This window comes from Myotis brandtii, unplaced genomic scaffold (assembly GCF_000412655.1).
Source record: "Myotis brandtii unplaced genomic scaffold, ASM41265v1 scaffold782, whole genome shotgun sequence".
Taxonomy (NCBI): Eukaryota; Metazoa; Chordata; class Mammalia; order Chiroptera; family Vespertilionidae; genus Myotis; species Myotis brandtii.
The window spans coordinates 118,773-126,678 of record NW_005371138.1 but is presented as its reverse complement, the minus strand read 5'-3'; positions in this window follow the sequence as shown (position 1 = coordinate 126,678).

Here is a 7,906-nt window from a genome sequence, read left to right as displayed (position 1 = left end):
CAGCGCGCTCCCTGCCAAGCCTCCTGCTGCCTGGAGCCCCAGCCCCGCTGCTGCGCGGCTATTTTGGTGCCCCCGGCAGTGGAAACGTCGCTCCGGGCCCTCGGTGGGGAGCGCTGGAATGGGGACGCGGTCACGTCTAATTAGAGACCTGGCTCACCCCGGGATGGGCGGGAGTCACCGCGGGTAAGCGCTCCGGAGCCTCAGAGCCCGCCAGGCGGGGGTGCCCACATGCGCCCCTCATGCCAACATCTGGAGAAGGAAGGGAATGCGCCGTGATTGTTTCCCTTGGAGCCGAAACAAAATAAGGAGGGGTGTGGGTGCGGTTCACAGGCTCCGCGGAGGAGCCGCCAAACTTTGAGCAGTCCCCACTGCCTGGAATGCGACTTGGTTTATTCACCACAGGTGCTTCCCTTTGGAACCTGAGTCCCACATAAGATCACCAGCCTCCAGATCACAGACCTGCCAAAAAACGACAGAGACTCCTTCTAACTTGGGGCTCATCAAACTTCCCCTCCAGACTTCTGGTGTCAGGTGGCTAAGTCGAGAGAAAGGGCTGAGTCCTACCCAAAAGCTCAGCAATGTTGCATTCTTGAACTGGAAGGAAGCTTCAAGGTCACTCCATCCAACTCCCTCCACCCTGACAAGAATGGGGGGAAGAGAATGGGGGGGGGGGGGGGGGGGGGTCTCTACCCACCTTTAGGCACAACCAAGGAGAGGCAGCCCCTAGCCTCCCTTGGGCCTTCTTCCCAAATTTGAGCCCTCTCATTGGCAGGAAGTTCTCCTTGGCAGCTAACCTAAATCCCTCATGTGCAAACTATGTCCATGTGTCCCCACTATGTGTCCAGGGAGAGGGAGGCTGGCTCCACCTCCATAACACAATGACCACTCCAAGGTCCCATCTCAGTCTTCTGTTCTCTTCAGGCCCTGGCTAACAATGACCATTGATTCCTGCCCTGGACACATTACAGTTCCTGATATTAACTCAACAGCCTCAGCTCTGGGGACCCCAAGCTCTGTGGGTGCCCAAGTCATTTTCCCCCGGGACAAGCCAGCTTCGACCCTGGGATCCATCCATTTGGGGACAGCCTGATTCTACACTACCCCACCCAAGTTCCCTGAGAGTAGCTTCAGCTCCTGTCTCAACAAAGGCTGTCTCAGAGCCGGGGACAGAGTTTGGACCCCAGCCGCGCATGGCTGGGCATGAACACTGGAGTTTGCAAAATCTTTTCTCTGAGTCCATTTCTGGTAGGTTAGGTAGTGTAATAAAAGTAGTCTGGGCTTTGTCCTCAAAGAGACCTGACTTTGCATCCTGCCTCTACTACTTTCTAGCTGTGTGTCCTTGGACAAGTCATTTAACCTCTCTGAAGCTCACTTTTCCCATATCTACATTGGTGATCATAATAGCTCATGGATTGTTGAAAGTATAAGATGAGATCAGGAATGTAAAATTACCTAGAAAGCTAAGATATTTTTAGTGTGCTAGAAATGGAATGAGGTTTAGATCATAAACAGGATAAATATTAACAAAAAAAGCCTAAGAGATCTTTTATTTCCAGGACCAAATTCTGTGCCTGGGTTTCAGGGCAAGAGAGAAACAGACTTGGTTTTCTAGATGTTCCCTCAGGACAGTGGTTCTCAACCTTCCTAATACAGTTTCTCATGTTGTGGTGACCCCCAACCATAAAATTATTTTCGTTGCTACTTCATAACTGTAATTTTGCTACTGTTATGAATCGTAATGTAACTATCTGATATGCAGGATGTATTTTCATTGTTACAAATTAAACATAATTAAAGCATAGTGATTAATCACAAAAACAATATGTAATTAGATATGTGTTTTCCGATGGTCTTAGGCGACCCCTGTGAAAGGGTCATTCGACCCCCAAAGGGGTCACGACCCACAAGTTGAGAACCGCTGCCTTAGGACCTTTGATATGAATGCTCCCCACCTGCATCCCACAACATGCGCGTGCACACAGATACACACACATCCACTTTCCCAGATACGTACTGCACAGCCCAGCCTCCTTGTCTCCTGTTGGCCACATAGGCCCCAGCTGCCTATACCCTCCTCGCTGGCCGCCTCTCCATTCTCGGGAGGCCGCCTCATGGCTCCAGTCTTGGCCACAGCAACTCCAAGTTTCCCTACCAAGGCCCATGAGAGCAACTCCTCTCTCCTTGCCCATCCTTCTGGGCCATGGCCCCAGCAAGGCCTGAAACTCAAAGCAAAGGTAGCAGAGGCCTTCTCTGAGACAGTCCAAAACTGAGGCTGCTGGAGGAAGCTCAGAGTTGGAGCATCATCCCCCTCCATCCCCTCCCCTCAGCCTGCCTGGCTTCATAGTGCTGTCCTGCTTAATTCTTAATGGAAATTCCATCCCCGGCGCCAGCCCTGGCTGGCTCATGGAATCCAGGCTTCGGCCAACAACAAACTCCACCCAGAGACAGGAGGCCTGCCTGGTCATATAAACACAGATACACACATATACACATACATACATACACACACAAGACATTTACAAACTCAGAAATTCTTGCCCAGACACATCCATACACAGAAAGATAATAAGCACTATAACCACGAATAGTTATTGCAAGGTAGTAAGTACAAATAGCAACTTCCTTAATCCTCACAACACTAGGTTCTGGTATTAACTTCAATTTACACATCAGGAAACTGATGCATGAAGAGGCTAAGTTAACTTGCATGAGGCATCTATAATAATAAAAGTGTAATATGCTAATTAGACTGGACAGTTGAACGACCTTCCAGACATCATTCCAGATGTCCTTCTGGATGAAGCCACAGCGGCAGAGGTCGAGGCAGAGGTGGTTAGGGGCGATCAGGCAGGCAGGCGAGCAGTTAGGAGCCAGCGCTCCCGGATTGCGAAAGGGTGCTAGCGGGGCTGAGGAACTCCCCGCCCCCATGCACAAATCATGCACCGAGCCTCTAGTTATTAATAACTAACTATAACATTCACTAATGACTGATTACTATAATCATGTTGCATTCATTTCCCTTACACGCCTCACATGTAGGTACACCATTTCTCTCCACTAATACTAGCAGGGAATATTTAGCAGCCAATTGCCACGTCATTAGTCTTGGACTGACTTGTTTGGTGTGCGCAAGAGAAAATGTTTCGCTTTCGGAGAACAGGAAAAATAGGTTTATTTGCATTATGCTTATTAATTTGTGCAGTTATTCAGTGTCTGGTAAGTTAATGTAAAGAAAAAAATATTAATTTTTATTAAAATGTTTTATTCTTTTATGTTAATGATTACTTTGTTATTTCAGCCCTTTGTATTCAGCATATCTCTATTGAAATAAACCTATGTTTCTATGAAAATTGAAGCTTTTGTTTTTTTGTGGCCCACATAAACTTAAACCTTGTTTATTTGGCCTTTGAGTTTGACATGCTTGATTTAGGGGGTTCCTCAGAGACTCTGGGCACTGTCTAGGAGCTGGCCAAGGAGGGTTCTGGCCTCCAGGACCAGATGAGGCTGAACAGGGCTGTAGAATAAAGCATGGCATGAAAGCCCAAACTTCTAGTAGTACAGAGCATGTGCTGCTCAAGGGAGCCGAAGCCATAATGCAGAGATGGCAAGACTCTGATGGGAGGCAGAGTGGCTGGGAAGATGGGGCAGGGCCATGATGGAGGACAAGCAGCAAAATCCAGAGCCAGGAACGCTAAGAGAACTGCAGAAGAAGAGAGAAGAGTTAGCAGTCCAGGAACTTGTCCACTGCTTGAAGTTTCCACGCTAAGCAGGACATCTCCAAGCAGAGGCGGTGATGGCCCTGGGCCTCCTCACAAGCATCCCCACTAGAGAGCGCCTGGAAAGACCTGTCCTATCCGGAGCAATCACTTTTGTCTCTTGTGGTTTCCCACCCCCATCCCCATCCCAGAACCCCCCATCACATCTACTGTCACAGCCCATCCACTCTGTGGCCTAAGGACAGCTCAGCATGGCAGGCCTGTGGGGCATTTGGGCTGAAAAAGGGTTTCTTGAGCGAGAACTGCTAGACCCACACGCACGCACACACACACACACACACAAATGGACCTGGAATCCTGTTGTCAGGCAATGGCTTTAAGAGAGGGGACATTCTGAGTCTAAGAATTTGCATTTCTAAGAAGTTCCCAGGTGGTGCAGATGCTACTGGTCTGTCGGGGAGGGGGGGTCACACTTTGAGAACCATTACTTTAGAGCATAAGAGGAAGTCAGAGATTATTCCAGCCCAAAACTAAATGGTTTCTTCTGAAAGGTCCCTAAAGAAAGAGTTTACACTCCTGCCAGTAGTTTGTACTTTCCCCTCCCCGACCGCCAGCTTCCCAGCTTCTGCCTCAGCCCTGCTGTGTGTCGGTGGGTCTCCCGTGGGCTCTGTGACGGCTCTCTCTGACTCAGCACATCTCAAGTCAAGTAAGAGATGGTGTCTACTCTATCCCCACCCGCTCAGAAAAGGTCATCAAGATGAGAAACCTGCACAAAAATACCTGATGACCAGACAGGCTCTCTGATCTGGGGATGGTGATATCAGATCAGAAGTTCATGATGATGGCAGCTGAAAGGCCAGCCCACCCAGAGAGTTGAGAGATGGACCAGGATCCCAGTACCCACAGCTGCAACCCCGTGTCCGGCAGTCCCCTCCTGCACCGCTGAGACCTGCACATTGAGATGCTGCTGCCCTGCTTCCAGGAGCAATGGTGAGACAGGGCACTCACGGGGGACCGGCAGAGGTAGATCTGGCCCCAGGGTACCAGACAGGCTGGAGCAGATGCACCATTGACTCACTTGGGCCTATCAATCTCTCCAGGCCTTCCCATGCATTGCTCTCAAAAGAGAAAATTTTCCCCAGCCCCCAGAGCCAATGTGAGAACTCACAATATCTTTAGAATGAGGCAATGTAAGGACTGGAAAAGCCCTCAGAGATCTCTGGGTACAGGGTTTGAAAATTTTATTCTCCACCAGGATCACCTGGGGGTGAAATGCAGATTCCAAGTCTCCCCCTCCCGCCAAGGTTCTGAGTTCGCAGGCGGGTGGTGAGCTGGGGCCTGGTGCAGCTCTCTTCCCAGCTCCTTATTCAGTGACTCCACTTGACTAGTGAAGTTGGCCATAGTGAGAGTATTTATTTACACCCTGGAAATTGGGCAAACACTACAAAGCAGGGCATTTTGTTTTGTTTTGCTTTGTTTTGGAATTCCTGTCGTGGACCATTTAGCAGCACAGCGTGGAGCACATGGGCCTCTATTTTCAAGCATCCCAAGCTGTTATGATGCAGGCCTGTTTTGAGAAAGGAACAATGATCCAGTGATGAGGCTCTAACCCAGTGGTTCTCAACCTTCTGGCCCTTTAAATACAGTTCCTCATGTTGTGACCCAACCATAAAATTATTTTCATTGCTACTTCATAACTGTAATGTTGCTACTGTTATGAATCGTAATGTAAATATCTGATATGCAGGATGGTCTTAGGCGACCCCTGTGAAAGGGTCGTTCGATCGCCAAAGGGGTCGAGACCCACAGGTTGAGAACCGCTGCTAACCTCAAGCCCTCATCTACAGGTAGAGAAACTGAGGCCCAGTGAGGGGAAAAATCTTAGTCACGGTCATCCTAATAAGCTCCTTGTGGGATCACAGCTGCTCTGTTCAAGGCGGTAGGGACTGGGGCAGCCCCACCTGTTTTCCAGATCCTCCCCGGAGTCCTCTCCACCACAAAGCTGCATCCTCTCCACTCACTTGCTGTAGCTTATTGGCTAAGTAAGGGCGGGCTGGAAGGTCCTGCCCATTGTGGGCCAATCAGATCACCTCTCATCCACATTTGGAATTGAAATAAGCTGGACCAGAGGTTAGTAGCAGCCAAATCACCTGACTGGGATGCCCTGGACAGCCAGCATGTGAATTCCAGACACTGAGGGCTCCAGGCCTGCCCTGCCCTAACCAAGCCCTAACTGTTCAACTCCTCATTGAATTTAGAGAGATTCCCAAACCACAACAAATTCCCTGTCTTACTTAAACAAGCTACTTTCCATTACAACCAAGACCACCTTCAGAAATGCAGCCTCAGAGCAAGTTAGTAGAAATAAGAACTCAAGATTCCTTCACTATTGTCTTGCCCCTACATCCAGCCCTCAGACAGGATGAAAAGGAGTATGTGCAAATGCCCAGTTTCCCAGGGCAGTGGTTTTTCAAGAATGACCCTGGTCCCCAGCAGCACCAGCAACCTCTGGGATGGTATAGGAAATGCAAATTCTCAGGCCTCCCCCAGAACTACTGAACCAAAAACTCTCCCGCTAGGGTCCAGCAAGCTGTCTTGTTTTGGTTTTGTTTTAATCCTCACCAGAGGATATTTTTCCATTGATTTCTAGAGAGAGTGGAAGGAAGGGGGAGAGACAGAGAGAGAGAGACACGATTGGTTGCCTCCCGCACGTGCCCCAACCAGGGCAGGGAATTGAGCCTGCAACTGACATACATGCTCTTGACCAGAATCAAACTCAGGACCCTTCAGTCCGCAAGCTGACGCTCTATCCACTGAGCCAAACTGGCTAGGGCCAGCGAGCTGTGTTTTAACCAGCCTTCCAGGTGATTTGGCCGCCTGCTGAACTTTGAGGACCACCGCTCTGGTGGGAGGAGCCAGAGCTTCTGCCTCCCTAACAACTAATCGAAGGCCATCCGGGTGCCAGTCACACTCCTTCCTGGCCAGCCTGCTTAGCCCCGCGCTCCTGAGGACACTGGGGAGTCTGAGCAGCGGTCATGCACCCTGAGCTAAGACGGAGCCCTCTATCCAGAGTCTGAGGGGCAACACCTTTCCAAACACACCCGGACAACCGCAGCAGACACCTGCCAGGGAAATGCTACTTCTGTCACTGTCCTGGTGCCTAATTGAGGGGGTGACTCAGTGGACATTCCCTAGCCACTTGGATTCTAGGGGGCTTGCTCTGCTGGCCTGGAGATGGCTTTAGGTGTCCTGCAAGGAAGCCTGCCAAGGGCCTGGCTCTAGAAGCCACTTTGGCCTCTCCACAAAATAATAATAAAAATAACTATGGCTACACTAACAGATATTGCCTTGTTCCCGTATACCAGCTCTGTCATACTAAGCATGTTCTGTCCCTTCCCTGACTCCTCACGGCCCTACGCCCACTCCTGTCCCTGAATTCACCTGGCCTCCAGCTTTAGAAAAGGACCCTCTACCTCGCCCGCCCCCCCATCCTATCTAAGCCAGTGCCTGGCCTCCTCTCAGCAGCAGATGCCCTTCCTCCCGTCCCAGGTGAACCTCTGCATCCGTGTTCTTGTGCGCCTGAGAAACTTCTGGGGCTACGCTCAGACGGAATTGGGTTTGACTCTCAGCTTCCACTCATTGGCTGTGTGATGTTGGCGAGCTACTTAACCTCTCTCGGCCCCCCTTTCCTGACCTCTACAGCAGGGGTAGTGATAACTACAGGATTACATTGCGGTGAGGCATCATACGTGAGGTAAAGCATGGGAAGTACCTCCTCCCGACAGCTCCTCAATAAAGACAGCACCAGAGAAGGCCCAGCAGGTCGTGGGACTAGCACAGCACAGGGGATAAGCTGAGGCTTCTCTCTTACCCCTGTGACCCTAAGTGTCTTTCCTTCTCTGAGTCGCAGGATCTATAGCACCTGAGATGGAGTCCAAGCGTCCTCTCAGATGTATCCCACAAAGCCTCTGAGCCCGTAAAGTGAGAACAGAGCTCCTCTTCAGACATAATGTGTATTCTGCACCATTTCGTACCCCAGGCAGGTCCCAGCAGGAAAAGAAGTCCGCTCGGATAGGATTTGGAAGACAATTTAACGAAGGGCTATTGATGGGTGGTGTTAAGAGAATGAAAACTGGTTGAAGCTACCCAACAACAGACAACTTGGAAAGCTGTTACCACCTCTAAGTCTA